The sequence below is a fragment of the Macrotis lagotis genome, chromosome 8 (genome assembly GCF_037893015.1).
Source record: "Macrotis lagotis isolate mMagLag1 chromosome 8, bilby.v1.9.chrom.fasta, whole genome shotgun sequence".
NCBI classification, from domain to species: Eukaryota; Metazoa; Chordata; class Mammalia; order Peramelemorphia; family Peramelidae; genus Macrotis; species Macrotis lagotis.
This window is the reverse complement of record NC_133665.1, coordinates 143,932,677-143,956,443: the sequence shown is the minus strand read 5'-3', so window position 1 is coordinate 143,956,443 and position 23,767 is coordinate 143,932,677. Positions and strand designations below refer to the sequence as shown.

The following is a 23,767-nucleotide window of genomic DNA, read 5'->3' as shown; positions in this document are numbered from 1 at the left end:
AGATATTATTTGAGTTTTACAAATTTCCCCCCCAATCTTGCTTCCCTCCCCCACCCCCACCCCACGGAAAGCACTGTCAGTCTTTACTTTGTTTCCATGTTGTACATGGATCCAAATTGGGTGTGATGAGAGAGAAATCATATCCTTAAAGAAGAAAAGAGAAGTCTAAGAGGTAACAAGGTCAGACAATAAGATATCTGGTTTTTCCTAAATTAAAGGGAATAGTCCTTGCACTTTGTTCAAACTCCACAGATCCTTATCTGGATATGGCTGGCACTCTCCTTTGCAGACAGCCCAAAATTGTTCCCGACTGTTGCACTGATGGAAAGAGCAAGTCCTTCAAGGTTGAACATCACTCCCATGTTGCTGTTAGGGTGTATAGTGTTTTTCTGGTTCTGCTTATCTCACTCAGCATCAGTTCATGCAAATCCCTCCAGGCTTCCCTGAATTCCCATCCCTCCTGGTTTCTAATAGAACAATAGTGTTCCATGACATACATATACCACAGTATGCTAAGCCATTCCCCAATTGAAGGACATTTACTTGATTTCCAATTCTTTGCCACCACAAACAGGGCTGCTATAAATATTTTTGTACAAGTAATGTTTTTACCCTTTTTCTTCATCTCTTCAGGGTATAGACCCAGTAGTGGTATTGCTGGGTCAAAGGGTATGCACATTTTTGTTGCCCTTTGGGCATAGAACAAAGAATATTAATAAAAGAAAATAGGAAGAAGAGAAAAGGCATTTAGTAGCACCAAGTAAAACATTTAAAAAAATCTGTGGACCGTCCCACCTCTGCAAAGAAGTAGGGGGAGGTATCTTCTCATATCTCTTCTTTGAGGTCATGCTTTCAGAAATTATTTTTTCTTTAGAAGTAAAGGGGGTGTTATCTGGGTTTTATTTTTACGAAGTAAAAAATATGAGGTTTTCATTAAATCCATTTACCTGATACCCAGGCCACATCCAAGGCCTGGACAGGATGGCTCCAGTTTCAGTTGAAGGGAAGGAAGAAGAAGAAATTAAAAATAACTCTGAAATTTTAAGTCAGAGAGAAGGGATGAATGATGGTTTCATTAATGGGAATGGGACATACAGGAAGAACAGACTGGAAAGATCATGAATTCATTTTTTGACATGTTAAGTCACAGACAGTAGTGTGATATATATCCAAGCAGCAATGTCGATCTGACAAATGTAAATGTGGGTCTAGAACTTAAAGGAAAGCCTAGGCTGAGGCCACAAGGAAATCATCCATGTGGAAGTGAAGCAATGGAATGGGCTAATATTGCTGAAGGTGAAGATGAAAGGAGATTATAAGAAGATTAAGCATAGCCTTAGATACACCTATTTTAAGGACCAAGAGAAAGAAGTGAAGAGACAAATAAGTAACCAGAGATGTAGAAGAATAAGAAAAGTAGAGAGTTACCCAAACCAAGGGAAGAGAAAATAGCATGAAAGAAAGACATCAAAAATGTCAAAGTTGAAAAAGGTGGAGGATTCAGGAAGTCATAAATGATCATCCAGTAACAGTTTTTGGGTAGAGTGTTGGAAACCAAGCTAGACTGTAAAGGGTTGAGAAATAAATGAGGGTGCAAAAGTGAGAGATTACTCTTTCAAGAAATTTGTTAGGGGCAGCTAGGTGGTATAGTGGATAAAGCACTGGCCTTGGAGTTAGTAATACCTGGGTTCAAATCCAGTCTCAGACACTTAATAATTACCTAGCTGTGTGGCCTTGGGCAAGCCACTTAACCCCATTTGCCTTGCAAAAATCTAAAAAAAAAAAAAAAATTGTTAGGCAGCTAGTTGGCACAGTGAATAGAGTACTGGCCCTGGAGTCAGGAAGACCTGAGTTCAAATGCAGCCTCAGACACTTAGTAATTGCCTAGCTGTGTGACCTTGGACCAGTCACTTAACCCCATTGTCTTGTAAAAACTAAAACAAAACAAAGCAAAGAAATTTGTCAATGAGGGGAAGGAAATGAACTAAGGCCCAGATTAAGAGTTTATAGGTCCATAAATTTAGATCTGGAAAGTTCTTCAGAGACCTTCTTTATTGTGTAGATGAAAAAACTGAGGCATAAGGAGATTAAAATTTACTTTCCCAAGGTCACAAAGGAGATTAAGATAAAGAGATAGTTGTGTGGTGGGGGCAGGTTAATCAGAGGAGTCCTTGGATCCAAAAACAAGGTGAGAGTGGTCAGGATGAACATGAGGGATACTTCTCTCTCCACTTGAAGAGATTATAGTTATGGGTCTTTGTTTGAAAGCATTTTATGTGCACCTCCCCATAAAGTCATCTTGGTGATAAGACACAGTGGAATAAGGTTCAAAATGACAGGGGGCCTGGAGAGGGGAGGCAGAGTTAGAAGAAAAGAAAGAAAAGGGGAAGAAGGAAAAAATAAGGGAAAAAGGGAAGTAGAAAAGGGAGGGAGAGAGGGAAAGAGGAAAGAAAGAGAAGGGAGAGGAGGGGAAGAGAAGGGATGGGATTCCAATGAGATGAAAGGGGAAAATGGGGAAGAGAAAGAAGGAAAGGGGGGGAAGACGTGATAGGAGAAGTAGGAGAGTGGGAAAGAAGAGATAAATGATCTGTCAGTATGGACCCTTCCACCACCACCCCCCTCCAATTACTTTGCATTTACTCAGTATGAATTTTTTATTTAATTATATGTGTGTATATTCCTCACCTCCAAAAGGAATGGATACTCCTGTGTCCCAGACAGTGATCTAGAGTTACCTGAATCCTATCAGTAAGGCATGAGGAGGAAGCCTATAATCAGGAAAGGTTCTTTGGATGCTTCTTAAACTGATTGAGAAATTTGTCAAATTGATCAGGGATTTCTCTGATCAATCCTTTTTTGTCCCTGCAGAGAAAGAGAAGGGAGGTTATTTATAAGATAGCATAATTATTTTTAAAGGTTTTATTTATTTTGAGTTTTACAGTTTTTCCTGTAATCTTACGTCCCTCCCCCCCAACCCACAGAAGGCAATCTGCCAGTCTTTACATTGTTTCCATGGTATACATTGATCCAAATTGAATGTGATGAGAGAGAAATTATATCCTTAAGGAAGAAACATAAAGTATAAGAGATAACAAGATCAGACAATTAGATATCAGTTTTTATTTTCTAAATTAAAGGTAATAGTAGGGGAGGCTAGGTGGCACAGTGGATAGAGCACCGGGGCTGGAGTCAGGAGTACCTCAGTTCAAATCCAGCCTCAGACACTTAATACTTAACCTAGCTGTGTGGCCTTGGGCAAGACACTTAACCCCATTGCCTAGCAAAAACCTATAAAAAAAAAAAAGGTAATAGTCCTTGGTCTTTGTTCAAACTCCACAGTTCTTTCTCTGGATACAGATGGTATTCTCCTTTGCAAACAGCCCCAAAGTGTCCCTGATTGTTGCACTGATGGAATGAGCAAGTCCATCAAGGTTGATCATCGCCCCCATGTTGCTGTGTTTTTCTGGTTCTGTTCAAGATGAGCATATTTATAAGATTGGAGACAAGAAGTTAAGTAGAGGGTAATACTGGAGATGAAAGAGGGAGAAATGTGTTAAAGATCAAGCAGGTCAGAGTGGATAAAGTACACAGCTGAAGAAGTTAATCTCAGCAAGGAGGAAGACCATTTTATTCTCGCAGGCAAGAATCCAGGAGGAAAGCATGGACCCTTCCACCCCCCCCCCCCCAATTGCTTTGCATTTAATCAGTATGGATTTTTTACTTAATTACATATGTGCATATTGCTCCCCTCCAATAAAATGACTGTAAGCTCCTTGAGGGCAAGACTCTTTTTATTTTTGTCATGGTATCTCCATCACCCAGTGTGGATCCTGGCTACACTAAAATGTAGTTATTTAAATGAATGATTTGCAAACATAACATAGATGTTTTGAGGAGCACAACCAAGAGAACCCATAGCAAGTGCCCTGGGTCTTCTCCATAAAACAGGGGAAGTCAACTACTACTGAAAGTGAACCAGGGAAAGGGGAGGGTGGGGGGCTTGAGGAGGCAGGAAAATGATACACCATCTCCTTTGTGCTAAAGGAGGAAAAATACCAGCTTGGCTGACCTCAGTCTCTGTCAGCTTACATTACACCCTGAATCTCACCATGCTTCAGTGATTTAGATGTCAAAAACAAGCCTCGGAGCCGTCTCAGAAGTGGGGAGGGGCAGTGACCAGTGACACAGAAGGGAAAAGAAGGCTCCATCATGAATAAACACCAGGAGAGTTGCGGTCTGCATGCTGCTGCCAAAAAGCAGAATCCTGAGGATGCCCGGCCTTAGAAATAATGAGCTGGCCGGCTGCCTGCCAGGAGAGTCATGGATAATACAGAGGGAAGGGCAGGGGAGAGTAGGATCACAGGCGAGGGGCCCCCACCTCACCCCCCTAGTGCTTGGTGTTAGCTTCAATGATCAAAGGATCTTCCAGATCTCATCCAACCCCCTCATTTTATGTGAAAGGAAATTTCAGGCCAGGGAAATGAAGGCTTGTTCAGACTCACACAGGTAAGGGCCAGAGATCCAAATTTGAACACAGAGCCTTTGATACCAGAAGGAGCTCTCCTTCCACTGAGACATTAAGAACTAATGGAGAGTGGGGCAACTAGGTGGCGCAGTGGATAGAGCACCGACCCTGGAGTCAGGAGTACCTGAGTTCAAATCCAACCTCTGACATTTAATAATTACCTAGCTGTGTGGCCTTGGGCAAGCCACTTAACCCCATTGCCTTGCAAAAACTAAAATAAAAAAAAAATAATGGAGAGCCACTAAGCTTGGGAAGGGACAAGAGCCATTCAAGGAGCTGGGGTGACCTGGGATATCTAGAATTGAGCTGTCTAGCCAAGCTAGATTCCTGGTATCTAATGGGGTTATGGGTGACAGTACTCAATGGAGCCTCCTCCTGAGCCACCTGGCCATCTTTCAGCCCCTCTGGAGCTTCTCAGACTCATGCACCCCAAGTTTTGCAGCATCTGAAGAGGAGCTGCCTGGGGGCTTTCCAGGAACTCAGCTGGTTGGCATCTGCTAGATGATACTGACGGCCCAAATGTGATGGCCCACCCAGAAGAGGTTGCCATCACAAGATCTGAGTTCTAATCCAGACTGTGCCACTGCCTGGCAGTGGGACCTTGCATCTGCTCTCTAAAGACCCCTCCTTATGGGAAAAGAGCTAGGGCAAAAGGCCCATCATAGGGGAAAGATCGCCACCTGCTGCAGTACGCTGGGAACTTCCCAAAGTGCCTCCAAACAAGATCTTGGGTTGAGGCTAAGAAGAATTCAAAGGCCAGCATTTAAATCTGATTCTCAGGGTTACAGAGTCCAAAACCCTCGATTTATAGCCGAGGAAACTGAGGCCCAGAGAAGAGAAGTAAATTTCCTAAGTTCACACAGAAAGTTAGGGAGGGTCCAAAACTAAAACATTGATTTTTGGCCTCCATAAAATCCAATGTTTATACCATTCAAAATTCAGAGGACTGAGAACTTATTTTAATAACATTTTTATGACTATATCACAATATAATAAATTTCCTTTACAGTTTTATTTATTTTAACTTATGCTTTTAAAAAAAATAGACTGCTTCTGAGAAGAGGTCTTCACCAGATTGCTGAAGGAGTTGTGGATATTGGTCCATGATACAAAAAACATTTAAGAAGCCCTGTATGAGACACTGTCTTCTAAACACAAACCTGATCTCTATGTAATCCTTATAAAGTCAATCAGTTCTATTGCTAGGGGACAATAACAGCTGCCCCCTAAATAAAATTATGGCATAGGAAAGTTTGTACTCAAACTGCACTGGATATCCCATTAAAATCTATGATCCTCTGAGTCTTTTGGGGGCTACCCATTGGCCTATATACTCACAGAGTGCCCCATGCTGCATAAGATCCAAAGTTTCCATTTTCCTTTAACCTGCCTGCCCCCCCCCCCCCACTGTGCCACCATTGTATTCTCTGGTCACCCAAACTTTGTCCCACTTCTTCCTCTTCCCTCTTATACAGACTGTCTAGTTCAATCCTGGGAGAAATTTTCACATATTACTCTACTGCTTATACTTTCATTTACTATGTAATATTAAGTACTTGGAGAGGAATGGCCCAGGATAAGATTGTAGTAGAAGCCTGGTATCAAAGTCCAAAAGTCAGGAATGTATCTGGGAGGAGAAAGATAAATTCTAGCTTGTACTTGTTGAGTTTGAGATGCAAATGAGACATCCAAGACAAGATATCCAAAAGATAGTTGATGATACAAGACTGTAGCTCAGGAGAGAGACGAGGACTGCATATATAATTCTGGGAATGATCTGTGTAACTGAACTCATGGGAGTGATGAGATCCCCAAGTTAGATAGTAAAGAAAAAAGGGCCTCAAAGAAAGTCTTGGTCTTACCAACTGATAGGATTTAAGAGTTGATGGAGAGAGGAGAAATAAGGATGAATCCTAGGTTGCTAGCATGGATTTGGGAGTGGGGTGGGGAAGAAGGGTTAAAAAGTTGTATTTTGAACCTCTAGGTGGTAATGTCTAACAAGTAGCTATTGCTGCCAGACTAGAACACAGAAGAGACATATAGAGGGAACATACAGATCTAGGACTCATTTGCAGAGGATGATAATTAAACCCTTGGCAACTGGTAAGATCATAATGGAAAAGAGGATAAAGAAATGCTACACCAGGACAGAGCCCTGGGTTATGTCCACAAAGAAGGGATAGGACAAGATGGCTAATCCAGCAAAGGAGAAATGAGAAGGTGGGTTCTGATTAGAATGAAAAGAACAGGAGAGTACAGTTTCAGGAAAATCCAGAAAGCAGAAAAGGAGTGATTAATCATGTCAAACATTGAAGAGAGGCTAAGATAGGTGAAACTGAGAAAAGAACACTAGATTTAACAAAATGGAAAGGCTTTGAGAATTCTCCTAGATAGGAAATTTTCCCTAGTGTCAAAAGATCATCAAATAACTAAATACAGAGAAGTCCATTACCAGGAGGTTGGCCACTACTGTGAATCTTTTGGCTAAGGCAAGCCAAAAACCAATTAAAATACACTATAGGCCTCAGTTCCATGTTCTTCCTCATACTTTCATCATACTTTTAGCATGATAGCAGAAAAAGGAACAGGGAGTGGAAAAAAGTATAGTTTTTGACCAGCTATACACACTTTTATTTGACTGGCAATCTAAAAGTGAAATCTTTGCCCTATAACCAAGAAGCTGCCATACTTCTATAGGACCTGAACTATATTTAGATTCAAAATGAACCCAGAAAATACATAAGTTACAGACAAATAGAAAGATGAATCATAGTTTCTTCTAGAAGAGACAAATAAAGGAACTGGTGGAGTTGAGTTCATTGTGTGCTAAAGGGCAAGAAGATGCATCACTTCTTGCAGTTAGTTGATCATTTCATCTTGAAAGCTCAGGAGGTGCACAGGCAAGCAAAACTGTCTTAAAAAGAACTGCAGATCATGTGCCCGCATCATTCACAAAGGATGAAAACATGGGGATCCCTGCCAAGAACTTGACAAACCTTACAAACCAAATCCATACAAATCATTATGCCTGGTGACTATGGTGTGAGAGAGGGAAAAAGGCAAGATGATTAAAAATAGATCAGAAAGTATAGACTGGGATTTAGAAATTTAAGAAATCAAAAGATAGAAGGATTACTCAGAAGATAGATATATATATATAGATATATAGATATATATATATACACATACATATATGTATTTATGTATATCAGGTATTCAAGAAGAGAGTTGGATAGTGCAAGACTTGGTAAGCCAGGAAGGAAGGAAGGAAGGAAGGAAGGAAGGAAGGAAGGAAGGAAGGAAGGAAGGAAGGAAGGAAGGAGAGGGAAAGGGAAGAAGGAAAGAAAAAGAAAGAAAAAGAAAGAAAAAAAGGAAAGAAGAAAGGAACCTATGGAAGAAGAGAGGGGGTGGGGAGGGAGAAGACCATGTCTTAATATAATCAGAAAACAGGGTGGCTAGGTGGCGCAGTAGATAGAGCACCAGCCCTGGAGTCAGGAGTACCTGAGTTCAAATCCAACCTCAGACACTTAATAATGACCTAGCTGTATGGACTTGGGCAAGCCACTTAACCCCATTTGCCTTGCAAAAACATAAAAACAAAAAAAACCAAAATGAAATAGAATGTAAACTCCTTGAGGGCAAGGATGTATTAATATAATCAGAAAATCAAGAATTCCAGTTATAAGGGATCAAAGTAGCTATATAGTCCAAGTGAAATCCAAAAAAGGATTCTCTACTATAGAATATGGCATCTACTCAAAATTTTTCACCACCCTACTTTCCCTCCTCTGGATATTCCTGAACTTAATCTATATTATTCCTAAACTATAGCACCCAGAACTGAACACAGCACTCCAAATGTGTTCTGACCAGGGCAGAGGATGGAAAATCTATTCTCATTATTAACATAGACCAAGGTCACAAGAACATCTTTGGCTACCACATCATAGTGATCCATGTTGAACCTGAAGTTTACTCGGATCTTTTTCAGACAGATTGCTCTCCATTTGTGCCTCTCTTTCTTATACTTGCAAGATTTGGTTGTTGCTGTTTTTTAAGCCAAGTGTAAGACTTTATATTTATCTCTACTAGATTGTCTTCCTAGATTCAGGTCAAGATTCTAGTCCATGAAGATCTTCATGAATCCTGATTATCATCCAATTTGTTGGCTGTTCTTTCCAGTTTGATCTCATCTATATATCTAATAGGTATGTCATCTACCTTTATCCAAATACTTCATAAAAATGTAAAATGACAGGAGATCAAATAAAGATCTGTGTGGTGGTCCTCCAACAGGGACTTCTTGCCAAGATGACACTGAACTATTAATTATTATTCTTTGAATTCAGCCAATCAGTGAGTTCTGATTCCTTCTAATTGTGTTATTGTTTAGTTTAGATGTCTCCACCTTTTCTACATTCTTTGTTAAAATTTAAACTATATCTAAAGCATTCCTCATCTACCTATCCAAAAAAAAGAAAGAAAGAAAGAAAAGGTTAGATTGGTAAGACTTGTTCTTGATGAAGCCACGCTGGCTCTTTGTCATTATGGTTTCCCCTTCTAGATAGTCATTAATCATTTCCTTAATGATTTGCTCTAGAATTCTCCCAGGAATCAAAGTTAAGTGTACTGATCTAGAATTTGCAGAATCAGTTTTCTTCCTTTAAAAAAATGATCTTCAGACCTCCTCTTTGGTTTTCCATAAATTTTCAAATAATACTGGCAAAGCCTTACCAATCCTGTATTCACCCAAGAAAACTCTTTTATGATGCATCTCCTTATATTCCTTGGAAGTCTACTCCTTGTTAGCCATTTATGTTCTGGTTGTTTCCAATGCAAAGATGTTTCTGTTTGGCAGGCAAAGCAGTAGCAATATCAAAATAGATTGATTACACATCTCTTTATTGTTAGTTTGTTATCATCCTGTGCACCCCAAACAGCAATACTACCCCTTCTTTGATAGTGCTTTTAATAATAATAACAATGTTAAGAATAAGAAGAATAAGAATAATGATAATAACTACATTTATATTGTACTTTACAGTTTACAAAGCACTTTATAAATATCTCATTTGTTTCTCAGAGCAATCAAAGAAGGAAGATGTTTTATTATTATCCCCATTAGACAGAGGAGGAAACAGGATGAAAAACATATACCACATGCTTTTAAATTTAATCTGCATCCAATCTTCATTTTAACATTTTCTCCATCACTTTCTTAATCAACAAATTAATGAATCAAGCTCTGATTTGTAGTATTTGCCAGTTTCTGAAGGTATCACTTGGTTAGCTCCAATGTACCACTGGGCTAAGGAAAATTAAAGTACTTTCCCCAGGCTCACACGCCAAGGATTTGTGCCCTACCTACTTTCTAAATTCACACACAGGAAAAATACCCTTTTTGTCCCTTAGAGCTCCTGCCCAGACTAAGCTTATTCTGAACTTTAGTGTTTCAGTTCCACTATGGAGCAAGGGTGATGCAGAAAAATGACTATACCCAACAAAGTATTTATAATTTGATCTCTAACTGGTAACCAAGTTCAATACTCCCTGGAACCTGCAACTACCTTCCATCTCTTAAACACTGGGATAGAGAGACAATTAGATTGATAGATAACTAAGAGACAAAAATAAGATAGAAGAGGGAAGGGGTAAGGAAAGGAATAAGCATTTATATAGTGCTTACTACATAGTAAGAACTGTGCTAAACATTTTATAAATATTAACTCATTAAATCCTCAATAATCTTGCCAGGTATTCTGGCATTACCCCCCATTTTGCAGTTGAGAAAAATGAAGCAGAGGTTAACTAATTTGGTTGTGAATTTCTGATTTTTGACATTTTTTCCCCATCTCTGATACCATATCCATGTGTTGATTTGCCCACCTGTGTCTGGGGCACATACTCCCCCAACCTTTTTCTAGATCACCACTCCATCCTGTTCCTTTGTCCAAGTTGGAGCAGACCTGACCTTGATCCCCACTTGAGGCCCAGGCAGATTCCAGGCCAGAGGACCATTAAAATCTGTGTCATAACATCTAGGATTAAATGTCAGCTTCCTACAGTGATAAAAAGTAAACATACCCCTGCCCTGGATTTTTTGCAAGCCTTTCAATGAGATGATTTCTGTCTCTCCATCATAATACTGCCAATTCCTGCAACTTTTACAGATATACAATAAAGCAATTCCTCATTTTAAAAGAAGCTTAAGAAATTTTCATTATTTTTTTATCTGTTTTGTACATTCAGCCAGCTAACTGTGCTTGTGGTTCATGCAGAACAAGGTTTTCCTGAGTAATTGGGATTTGGCTAGGACTGAATTGTGATCTCCTGCTATTTCATCATAAACCACAAATTTCAATGTCCCTGGGTGGCTGATGTTGGGCTTCAACTTTCAAGTACATTCCCTGTCTAGTGGAGGCGGACTTTGGGAATAAACACAAGTAGAAAGCTGAAAGGAGACCGAATATTGAAGGACACACAGAACTGGTATCATATTTTTAGTCAAAATTCAGACTAGGTTAATAAAAAAAAACCATAATAATCTGTTTTTTTAAAAAAAGGTTTTATACATTGTTCTTTGATTTTAGTATAACAACATCAATTATTATCCTTATATGTGAAAATGAAAAAATGTGAGATAAAGAAATAAAACATAGTTTGATAATCAATTATCTAAAATAAAGATTTCACTCTGTCTGTGTCCACATCATTGAATACCAAGGTTCCTTCAAAGGGCAGATTTGTGCCTTCTCCAAAAGACCTTTCTTATCCTCCAAACCTTTCCTCCAATAATTGCAAATAGTCTATAATCAGAGTGTTAAATTCCTGGAGGGCAGAAACTGGTTTTTGTTTTGTTTTCTTTGTACCTCAATTCCTACAAACTTGGCTGATAGTAAATGATTTGAATTAAATTTCAGGGAAGTGAACTGAATCAGTAACCATTTTCTAATGTTGTTTCTTTGACCCAGGTTTTTGGTTTGTAGCCCAGGAAAGAAATAGAATAGAGTATGTGATAGCAGATATGTGAAATAAGAGGAAAAATATGGGTGTGAATTTAGATTGTGTTGGTCTATACAGGGCCAACTCCATTAGTTAAGCTGCAATATACTGCCTGAATTCTACTGATTTACCAAAAATTTGTTCTATTAAGTGTGTGATAATAATCTGCTGGTTACATGAGGTACACATCTATGAGGTACACAAGCTTATGGTTGAAATATGAGGATGCGAGAGGGTGGGAATTGGAGAACCAAGCATTCCTAACGTGGGGAAAGGTGATATCAGTTGTGCTGGTGGATTAATTAGAGGTATCAGGATAGAGGCAAGCTTTTGGTCAGGAAGACTCGAGTTCAAATACAACCTCAGACACTTACTAGCTATGTGACCTTGGGCAAATCATTTAGTCCTGTGTACCTCAGTTTCCTCATTTGTATAATGAACTGGAGAAGGAAAATGGCAAACCATTCTAATATCTTTGCCAAGAAAACCCCAAATGGCATTATGGAGAGTCAGAGACAACAACAACAAACCATGCTTGTATGGTTGACTCCATTATGTCATATGATTGACATCTATCAAAATATAATTGGGGGAAGGGGGCCCCTGGGAAGGGGGGGTACTGGCAGCAGGTATAAATGCAGAGATATGTTCATGAGGACTGATGACCTCCATGAGTTTGGTTTTAATAAACTAAATATGGTTTCAACCCCCAGAGGTTAGTAAATGTTAACCTCTAGAATTTAGTCTCAAGAAAGAACAAACAGAATTAGGTTAATATATCTATATATATATATTTTTTAAGATTTTATTTATTTTGAGTTTTACAATTTTTCCCCTAATCTTACTTCCCTCCCCCAACCCCCACAGAAAGCAATTTTGCCAGTCTTTACATTGTTTCCATTAACATATGTATTTATTAAATTTCTCTAAGCTTTTGGCTTACCCATGCATGTGACCCAACACAAAATGTTGATATTTACACAACTGTACTATCAGAAAGCGAAATCTGAAAAAAGTTGCTTCTGTGCCTGTCCATCAAAGAGCAGTCCTCAATTCAAGATGTGTTTTGTCATATACTCTAAGGGTAGGGGAACTCCACATCAGATATTCATTAGTTCATGAGGTATCCTCCTTTACCAACACAGGCCCATAGTGTCTTATCAGCTATGCTGACCCCCACAAAGCATGGGAATCTTCCCCCTCCAGAACACACACACACACACACACACACACACACACACACACACACACACAAACACACACGCATTAAAGTCTAAATGAAAAAAAAAATACCCCCCTCCACCACCCCCAACTTCTAGACTTAAGACATAGGGGTAGAGGTTGAGATAACCAGTTCTCTGAGAACCATAGAAAATGTGGTGTTTACACAGAGTACCCTTGGGTGGTACAGGCAGTATATAATTGCCCATCCTAAACATGGCACTGCCAGGCTATGGTTGACATTATTGAGTGAGAATAGGCAACTGGGTTGTAGCATCCCCTGGTGGTTAAAGTCAGAGAACAAACAGAGGGACTTTATTTTCATTCTGTTTGTTGCAATGGGACCTAAATTACATAATGAATACCAAATGGAAGGAGAAGAATTTGTTGGGGTTTTTTTTTGAGGGGAGGGAATATCTTACTGGCCAAATAAGATTCTGGCCAATTGTATAGAAATTATCTATCATTTTTTTTATTATATCTTTATTCACACCCCTATATATATATATAGCAGGCACTTAATTAATTGATTGGACTAATTGACCAAGATACTCTTAAAATTATTAGATTAAAACATTTGCTTTAGAAATGACTTCATTAGTCTCATCCACTCAAGTCCTCCAGCTAGCTCATTTTCAAACACCATAATAAAGAGCTCATTAAGGTCCTACCAAGCTAGAAATGGCTTTGAGTAGGACCCACAGACAACCATAGCTATATTTCTTACCAGTGCAGCCCCCAGGCAATACATATCTCTTTTTTACCATTTACTAAGGCACAGAAGGGTTGCAATCTGTACTAAGATCATGAGATTCTCACAAAAACCCTGTGAAGTGGTTATTGCAAGTATCATTTAATAGATGAAGAAACAAAAGATCAGAAAAATTATGAGGGTTACTCAAAAGCAAAAAGCTGCTGAATCAAAACAAAAATTCATATCCTGACTTGGAGCAGTTCAGTGACCTTTGCACTACCTCAAACTATCTCTTCTGTTTTTTAATCATGTCAAGTGAGGTTCTGGTTAATTTGCATTTTTACTGTATTTCAAATAGAAAAAAAAGCTTAGTAAATATCTCTTTTCTAATTCTTAAGTTCTTGCTGATGGATTTTTCATGCCAACCATATGATTTAAATACCAGATTGAACCAGTGAGACTCATGGAGAGAGGAATGCAAACTGGCAAGAGTATATTAAATGTTACAAGGATTGTCCCCTACAATTGCTACAGCTCTCTTTGAGCAAATGACTATCACCAAGAGATTGAGGCTAAGCCCTAGCCTAGCTTGCCAAGAAATATAGACAAGGAGTTGTTTGAATAATGCAGACCCAAGGTAAAATATGAAATGCCTGTTGAGGTTTACCCTCACAAAAGAATATAAAAAATTTACTCCATTTTATTTAACCCTAACACATTTATCAAGTGAGGGTACATTTCATCTACTTAGCCTGGACACTTTAATCAGATGAGAATACATCTTTGATTATTCTCTAAGTGTGAAAAATACCTAGACATCATCATTGATGCAAAAGTTAGTCTGTTGACTGAAGGACTTAGTCTCACTCTCTAAAGTTGGTCTCAAACCACTGAGCTTGTGGAAACCATTCAAGAGAATGGTGATGGAGAGAAGAGACATCTACCCCTGGAATCAAAGACCTACCGACTGTAGATTCAAGGTTTCACAAAGAGACCAGCAGAAAAGCTATGCTATACCCAAAGGGAACCTCTGGAGAACTCCAGTTAAAGGACTTCCAAGATCCATATCACCTCATTCACTACATGCCATCTAAGATTGAGCCCACTTTCCCCTGGATTGTGTATGTATTTTTAGGATGTTATTTTGTACACTTCTTCTCATGATTCCACCTTAGTAAATACCCCTTCCTAAAAGTTAATGAAGTCTGGTTGATGAATTGATTTCAATTGATAATCATGAAAGGAAACATATCAGTTGGGGCTCATGAATTGCAGCATCCTCCAGCACCTCCAGATTAACCTTAGAACTCTCAGAAGGAGATGCCATGCTCTTGGAAAGCAGTCAACTAGTACCAGTGGAGCTTAATAGAATAGCTCCAATGTCAACATGCACTATCTATGTGGAGCATTTTGCAGATCTTCAAGCATTTTAGAATGTCTATAATTTTCCTGATTTCAATATACAAATAATAGATAGCTAATAGAAGTAGGGAAAGGGCCTGTTTAATCTCAGTTCCAGAAGTCAGTTCTCCTGATGTTTTTGAGGGGATGCCCATCAACTGGGGAATTGTCTTTCATGAAGGTGATGGAATACTATTGTTCTCTAAGAAATCATGAGCATCTTTTTGTTGAGGCAAAGAATTGGAAAATGAGGGGATGCCTATCAATTAGGGAATGGCTGAACAAATTATAGAATATGAGTGCTATGGAGTATTATTGTTATATGGTTCATGGTTCATGATTCTTGTCCATTTTTCAAAGATCAAAATGTTATCCCTATATTTGAGACAAATTACAGTGCATCCAACTGTAGCTGATCAGACAATATGAGCTTGGAATGCTCTACCACAGGTTGGGCACAATAGTCCATGTGAACACCTGGGGTGGGTACTCTAAACTTATGTATGTCACGTTCCATTTAAGCTACTTCAATACTGCCTTCCTTATAGAGTGTAGCCCCCTCATTGATGAGGGCACACCATATTGGGCAGTCCTATGCCAGTGTCTCCCATACTGCACAATCAATTCTAAAGTTCTTCAATGAGACCTTCAGGGTATCTCAGTATCATTTCTTCTGACTCCCTTGTGAGTACTTGCCCTGTGTGAGTTCTCTATAAAATAGTTTTTTTGGCAAGTGTACATCTGGCATTCTAATATGTCCAACCCATCATAGTTGCACTCTCTGTCTGAGTTCTCTTGCAACAAGAGTTGTTCGTCTTTCAGGTCTATTGGATCTTGTGTTGTCTATGAGTGTGCATACATTCTATGCACTTCTTCTTTGAAGAAGATTTTGTAGATTTTTTTGTGTGGCAACTGCACTGTGGGATCACTACCTGCCTTGATAATCAGGCCAGGATTGGGTGAGCAAACAATTTTAGGGTCCCTTTTCTAGCCCCTTCCTCACAACAGGAGGTGAACAATGTGATTCTTAAAAGGGCTGCTCAGTAACCCAGGGGGCTGCCAAATCTCACTGCTGTTTTCAGGGGGGAACAACCCAATGTCCTAGGCCCTACAACTCCCAGTGTATCTGCACCTGCTTCTTTTTTGTCACTTGCCTGTTGCCTTAGGAATTTGAGGAATGGTTGTGAGTGATTTTTTTTGTTACTTGGGTAAATTGGATTTAAGTGAGGTAAAGCTGCACAATGTCATCTGCCTCACTCTCTCTTCCAAAGTCGTCATGATCCAATGGCAAAACAGAGTCAAGGCAACTGGTGATAGCTCTAGACACAGTGGATGACCTTGATGTCTTTGGTGTCTAACCAAGCCCTAAGGCTCCACAGCATCTGCTTCAGCTGGCTTCATGGACATTGGAATGAAGTGTGTTCTCCTCTGCCCATTACGCCAGAGGAAGTCTTCACATGCTTGGGGTAGACAGTCCCCACTACTCATTGATGAGCTTGAGGCTCCCATGGTTACCCTCAACTCGATTTAGCCTACCTACAAATGGTTTACTGGGATGTGGCCACTGTGCCTGTTACAGCTTCTTGGAGCCACAGGTGAGAGTTAAGTGGCTCAGGTGGACCTCAAAGTGGCAAGACACTCTGAAAAGAGATCAGCAATCCTCTCACCAAGGTACTAGTCTTCCTTGAACATACTCTATTGTTCTAGTACATTTTTTTTAGGTTTTTTCCAAGGCAAATGGGGTTAAGTGGCTTGCCCAAGGCCACACAGCTAGGTAATTATTAAGTGTCTGAGGCTGGATTTGAACTCAGTTACTCCTGACTCCAGGACCAGCGCTCTATCCACTGCACCACCTAGCTGCCCCTCTATTGTTCTAGAAGAAACATGAATGGTCAGACTTTAGAGAAGTATAGAAAGAATTGCATGAACTGATGCTGAGTGAAGGAAGCAGAACCAAAAGAACATTGTTTACACTGACAACATTGTGAGTTGATCAGCCTTGATGGATGCAGCTCCTCTCAGCAGTTCAGAGAGCTAGGACAATCCTGGACAACATCAACCACATCCAGAGAAAAACAAGACAAACATACAAAAAAATCCCACAGAATCTGAAGGAATACCATGTTCACTAATTTAAAATTTCTCTTCTGTTTTTCCTTCCTATCCAATGTTATCTTTCTTTTCCTTAGTCCTAACTCCTCATACCCAAAAATAACTAATAAGCAAACATGTTAAACACAAATGAACATGCACAACTTTTACTAGACTGTTCTCCACTGAGGGCGGGAAAGGAAGGTGGTAGAAAACTATGTCACATAAAGATGCAAATGAATGAATGTTGAAAAGCTTTTATAACATGTAATTGGAAAAACAAAATAAAATATTAATCAAAAACATATCAAAACAAAGAAATCATGAGCAGGTGGAAAGACTTAAATGAACTGTTGCTGAGTGAAATCAGCAGAACCAGGAGAACTTTGTACACCTTAACAGCAACATTTTGTGATGATCGACTATGACAACTATTTCAGAATTATAGTGATCAAAGACTTGATATATATTGAAATATTGACTCATATTGAATTCTAAAAGATAACATATATTGACAATGTGACTCTGAGAAAACCATTTAACCTCAGGCACTCTCTCAGACTATAAATTGTAGAACATTGCTAAATGGAGTTTGCTGATGGGAGATCGCTACATTGATCTAATCACAGGTCTGAATCCTGATAGTGAAGGGCCTGGCATACTGTGGTCCATAGGGTCATGAAGAGTTGGACAGAACTGAAAGATTGAACAACAACAAAGTAAAGAAATACCAACATAGCTAAAAGGAGAGAAAGACATAAAAGAATATTATTAGAGGATAAAGGGAGTGGCTTGACATTAAAAAGACTATAGTCACTCTATGATCATGAACAAATATCTTAAGCTCTCAGTGTTTCAGGCAACTTTGTTTTTTTTAATCTTTTGTAAAAATTTTATTTTATTTTACTTTATTTTCAATTACATGTAAAGACAGTTTTCAACATTCATTTTTTGTAAGATTTTGAGTTCCACATTTTTCTCCCTCTCTCCTTCCCATGATAGTAAGTAATTTGAAGTGGGTTGTACATAATCATGTTAAAATATTTCCATGTTAGTCATGCTGTGGAAGAATTATCAGAACAGAAGGGAAAAACATAAATAGTGAAAAAAATAAATAATGAAAATAGTAAGTTTGGGGCTACATTGAGGCTCCATAGTTCTTTCTTGGGATGTAGATGGTATTTTCCATCACAAATCTCATAGAATTATTATTGATCACTGTATTGCTGAGATGAGCTAAGTCTAACATAGTTGATCACCACATAATTTTGCTATTAAGGTGTACAATAATCTGATTTTTGCTGACCTCACTCAGCTTCATTTCATGTAACTCTTTCCAGGTTTTTCTGAAGAACAATAATATTCCATCACATTCATATAATACAATTTGTTGAACCATTCCCCAATTGATGGACATCCCTTCAATTGTCATTTCTTTACCACTACAAAAAGAACTTCTATAAAATATTTTTGTATGGGTCCTTTTCCCTTTCTTATGATCTCTTTGGGATACAGGCCTAGCAGTGGTATTGTTGGATCAAAGAGTATGCTCAGCTTTTTAATTCTTTGGGCACAATTCAAAATTACTCTCCAGTTGATCAGTTCACAACTCCACCAACAATACATTAGTGCCCCAGTTTTCCCACATCCCTTCAACATTTATCATTTTCCTTTTCTGTCATATTAAACAGTTTGATAGGTGTGAAGTGGTTCCCCCAAGTTGTTTTAATTTGCATTTCTCTAATGAATGATTCAGAGTACATTTTATATGACTATAGATAGCTTTAATTTCTTCTCCTGAAAATTGCCTTTTTATAGCCTTTCAATTGGGGAATGTCATGTATTTTTATAACTTTGACTAAGTTCTCTATGTATTTTAGAAATCAGTCCTTTATCAGAAACACTGACTGTAAATATTGTTTCCCAGCTTTCTGCATTCCTTCTAATCTTAGTTGCATTAGTTTTGTTTGTCAGGCAACTATAATGCTGTGAGTTACAGACCTGTATCTGTGGAAGATATTTCTCCTACCAATGAAATAACAAATACAGACAAATAATGAAAATAACAATCAATGACTGATATAACTATCTATTATGCTCTTATTTCTATAACTTTCCCAACAAGTAATCATCCTGGGTGATTCTTCTCCAGGTTTCTTCTACCAAACCTTAGAAAACTTCATTAGTTGAAGGTCACTTCCATCCTGTCTTTCACACACTGTAAGTGCCTTTCCTGGGGATGGCCTCTTCCTCTGACTAGATGGCTCCTCCTAGGACCTCTATTTAAGAAGAGTATGCTGGCCAACCATGCCTTCATTCCTCTCCAGGCTTTACTCAGGACTTTCTCATCATCCCTCTCCCTCTCTCAAGTATTTAGCTTCCTTTCTGTGTGTTGTCTTGTCTCATTAGAATGTAAGCTCCCTCTGAACAAGGTCTGTCTTTCTTTGTCTTTTTATTTGTATAATTGGAGCCTGTCACATAAGACAAATACATAGGAAGTTTACTATCTGTTTTCACCTCTCTTGGCCTCAGTTTCCCTAGTGACCTCTACAGTTCTTCCAGGTCTACATCTATGATCCCATGTCTTCCAATGAGCAACTCTATTTTCACACAGTTCTGGGGGGAATTGTTTTTTTTGTTTTGTTTTGTTTTTGTTTTTAGATTTTTTTGCAAGGCAAATGGGGTTAAGTGGCTTGCCCAAGGCCACACAGCTAGGTAATTATTAAGTGTCTGAGACAGGATTTGAACCCAGGTACTCCTGACTCCAGGGCCAGTGCTCTATCCACTGAGCCACCTAGCCACCCGGGTAATTGTTTTTTAATATTGAGTCAAGAAGAGTTTTGTAGAGATCACTCCTGCTCCAAAATTCTCTTAGGCTATAGAAAGGTCCCTAGTTTCCCTTTGCATTAAATATCACATCTCATTAAATATCAAGTCACACACACACACACACACACACACACACACACACACACACACACACACCCTTTAACTACTTGCTTATTGTTCAGCATCTTGAGAAGGGCAACAATAAAAGGGGGAAGGGATAAACAAAGCCTGAGACTTCAGCTCCTCTAAAAAGGACAAAGCTCCCTTATTCCAGAGAAAGGCCCACAGCCAATTGGGTTTTATGGGCCACAGTGCACTTCTGGCTCTCCCCCGCCAAGTGGAGGCCCACACCAGATCCAAGCAGACAGCAGCCCAGGAGTCCTCTGTGAAAAGGGGAAAGCAGTCGAGGAAAAAGAAAAGGGGGCCAGCCAGAAGCCAGGGTTTCTGTGAGCCCTGGGAGGGAGGCTTCCAGGCTGAATGGAGCCTGTGAAAGGGGCCAGTGAGGAGCTCTCTAACAGGGGAGGAGGTGGTTGGCTGGCTCCCACTGTAAATTCCAACTGCATGCGGTCATTTCCTGAAGCCCAGGCAGGGAAACGTGGCTGCTGTGAATTTTCTTTAAGAGTTTACTGGGCCACTGATCCTCTTCTATCCCCTCCTGGGAGATGGAGAATCAGAGGTTCAAACAATATTGGAGCTTTTAGGAACTTTGGAGAGAATCTGGATCCAAGAGTGGCCAACTCCCTCATTTGAGTGGGGGGGGGGGAGTCAAAGTGGTTCTAACACACTCCCCTGGCCATCAGCACAGAAAGGGAATAGCATGACTTGGGTGCCAGGGATGTGTATGGGAGGATGGTTATCAATGCCAGGGAGCCCATAGCTCCTTTGTAGAATGTGACCATTTTGTATGACTTTGACCAGAAGCAGGTAGGTGGTTCCGTGGTTAACCAGTTCAACTCCACTCTCCTTACCAGCTGTGTGACCCTGGGAAAATCACTTAACTTTTGTTGGTCTCAGTTTCCTCATCGTAAAATGAGCTGGAGAAGGAGATAGCAAATCGTCCCAGAATCTTTGCCAAGAAAATCCCATGGACAGTATTAGCGTGTTATGGCTCAGACACTGAACATGTCAATATTTTGCAATTGTTCCCCTGTTGTACACTTTGTATCTCCCAGAACATAAACTGCCTGAGGGGAGGGGAGGTATCTTCATTAAGTCTTCAAATCCTTAGAATTTAACACAATATCTGGCCCCTAGCATGCACTCAAATAAATTTGTTATTTCCATCAGTCAGTAAACACTGGGTGCTTTGTTCTGCCAGCCTGGCCCAGGGAGCCCAAAGCACAGGCTCTGTTTCTCCAGGAGCACCCCTTCTCTCCTTCCCCTCTGGCTCTGCTTCTTCCTCTACTGGACTGAGCTAGCCTGCCCCATTCCCACAGCCTGAGGCTCCTGCTGGGGCTCTCTCTCTCTTTTGGAGATGGACCCAGGCTTGCTGTGTTTCATTCACTTCCCATGTACTTCTTTGGATGACATGAACCCCCTTCCCCATTCCCTGGGAATACTTCCTGCCACCCCAGCCCTCCCAGCAGCTCCCTTTTGTGAAGGTTTCTGGAGTGGAGGGGCTATAAAATTGTATTTATTGTATTTTATTGTATTTCTATTCCCAGCCCTTAGCATAGGGCCTAGCATACAGTAAACACTTCATAAGTAGTTGTTGTATACCTACTGAGAGACACAGTGTGACCTAGCAAATTATAAAATAAACAAAATGGGGAGGGGGGTGAAGAAGGGGGACCAGAAACATTAGCAGCTGAGGAGAAGGATGAGTATCAAGAAAAGCCTCTTATAAGATATAGCTCCTATAAGATATAGCTTTTAAGCTGAACTTTGAAAGAAAATAGAACTGTAAGAATCTGAGGAGAGGAGGAAGTAGGGATAGTCATGGGTATGAGGGACAGTCAGTAGAAAGTTGGAGAAAGGGAAGGTAGAACATTAAATGAAAAAACGTAATTGATTTGAATGGAATTGTTGGGATGCTCAAATGAGATAATGTATAAGACAGCCTGTATACACTGCTCTCTCTAAGAGAGGCCAGCTATATCCAGAGACTCTGAGAGACTTGGGGCAACTTTTTTATATTGTCATTAGCGTGAATCCCAACCAGCTATATTCTTCCCCATAATCAGGAGGTCAAGGACTAGCACTGCCCCCTCCCCAGTTTCATTTAACCATTTTACATCAGTAGATTTTTTTTTCTAGTTTTTGCAAGGCAATGGGGTTAAGTGGCTTGCCCAAGGCCACATAATTATTAAGTGTCTGAGGCCAGATTTGAATTCAGGTACTCCTGACTCCAGGGCTAGTGCTCTATCTGCTGGGCCACCTAGCTGCCCTATCAGTAGCTTTTAAACAAAAAAATAATTACTTCAATGATAGAGCCAGAACTCCAAAACCTCATAGTGCCTACATAGTATTGGTCCCACCAGGTTCATGAACAAATGTTATTTGACTTCTGATGAATCTTTCTGCTAGTCATTCTGGCAGATCTCTGATATTTCACTGACTGAGGAAGTTGGTCTGGACTCCCAGATGCCTACAGCCTGCTCTCCCAACCTTTTAAAACTCCCAAAGTCAAAGACTTCATTCCCCTAGAATCAAATGAAGTAAAGAGACCATGGCTGAAGCTAACAGGCCTTTTTGGATTCCTCCAGAGCTCATCAAAGAGCCTCCACTTCAACAGGTGGTCTCACTACCATGACTCTCCCAGAAGCAGCTCCCTAATGTCCACCACGTAGAGATACAGCTTCTCCTCAGATGGCATTCTGTGTATGTGCCAGACCTTCATTACGATGTAAAGCACTTTGCCTTAAAAATAATCACTTTTATTAATGTGATGGCAGGGGATCTCTACAGCCTGAGGCATTCAACAAATGAAAATGTTTGATAACTCTTCTTGTTTTCCAACAGAATCACTCTGTATTAAACTCAATATTTTTGTTCTCCACTTTAAGTTTCCTGAGAATCATCTTGATAAACTTGTAGTATATTAATTAAAGATATGAACCAGAAAGCTTTATTACTTTAGTTTCTCTGAGATGAGCTATATTTGTCTTCATTCATCAAATATTTATTAAGCATCTACTATGGGCAAAATATTGCCCAAGATGTCACATGAGATACAAAATTATATTAAACTAATCCCGGCCCCATCAAAATAATAACAATAACAATCTAAACTTAGATTCAAAGAGTTTGGGTTAAAGAGCTAACCCTAACCCTAACCACTTAGTAGGTAGGACAAGCAACTGAATCTCTCCAAAATGGAATCTCATTTGACCAGATAGAGAGGGAGGACATTCCATAGAGTGGTCTGGTCCCTTCTCATATAACACAAGTACTTTTCTAATCTTTTTTTGGAGAATACACAGGAAAAGCAGCTCCTGGCTGGGCCCTTGAGGTGGATGTGGGGGGAAAAGGAGGAGTTGAATCAAAAATGGGTTGGTGATTGAGCCAAGAAGAGTCAACCAGGGGCAGCTAGGTGGCAGAGTGAATAGAGCACCAGCCTTGGAGTCAGGAGTACCTGGGTTCAAATCCGGTCTCAGACACTTAATAATTACCCAGCCATGTGGCCTTGGGCAAGCCACTTAACCCCATTGCCTTGAAAAATCTAAAAAAAAAAAAAGAGTCAACCACTCAATAGGCATTTAAAGGAGAAAAACAAAGCCTTTGCCTGTCTTTTGAGATGTCACTTGGGACTCCTGGCAATGAGGATATGCGCTTGTCTAGTGAGTCTAAGACAAGACCTCAAGTTACTGCATATCTCTTCTGCCTTGCATTTCTTTCCCTGAGCATAGTCTATTAAATAACAATCCTGAGAAATGGAGATTTCTAGCCTCAGTAGTTAATTCATGATTTCAAGGACAAGTCATTAAATAGGTTGTTGCTTTCCCAATAAGCTGCCCCCATAACTACATTCATCTCAGAGGAGAGGACCCTTGCCAGCAGGTTGA

At 39.8% G+C, this 23,767-nt stretch overlaps 1 long non-coding RNA gene across 1 annotated transcript in view; it reads right to left on the bottom strand.

Moving 5' to 3' along the window:
• Positions 1–2,691: 2,691 nt before the first annotated feature.
• Positions 2,692–23,767, bottom strand: part of LOC141496280 (uncharacterized) — an 81,568-nt gene continuing 60,492 nt past the window's right edge. The window contains exon 4 of the long non-coding RNA XR_012470996.1: positions 2,692–2,862. This is a non-coding gene — a long non-coding RNA (uncharacterized LOC141496280). The remainder of the gene's footprint in view (positions 2,863–23,767) is intronic.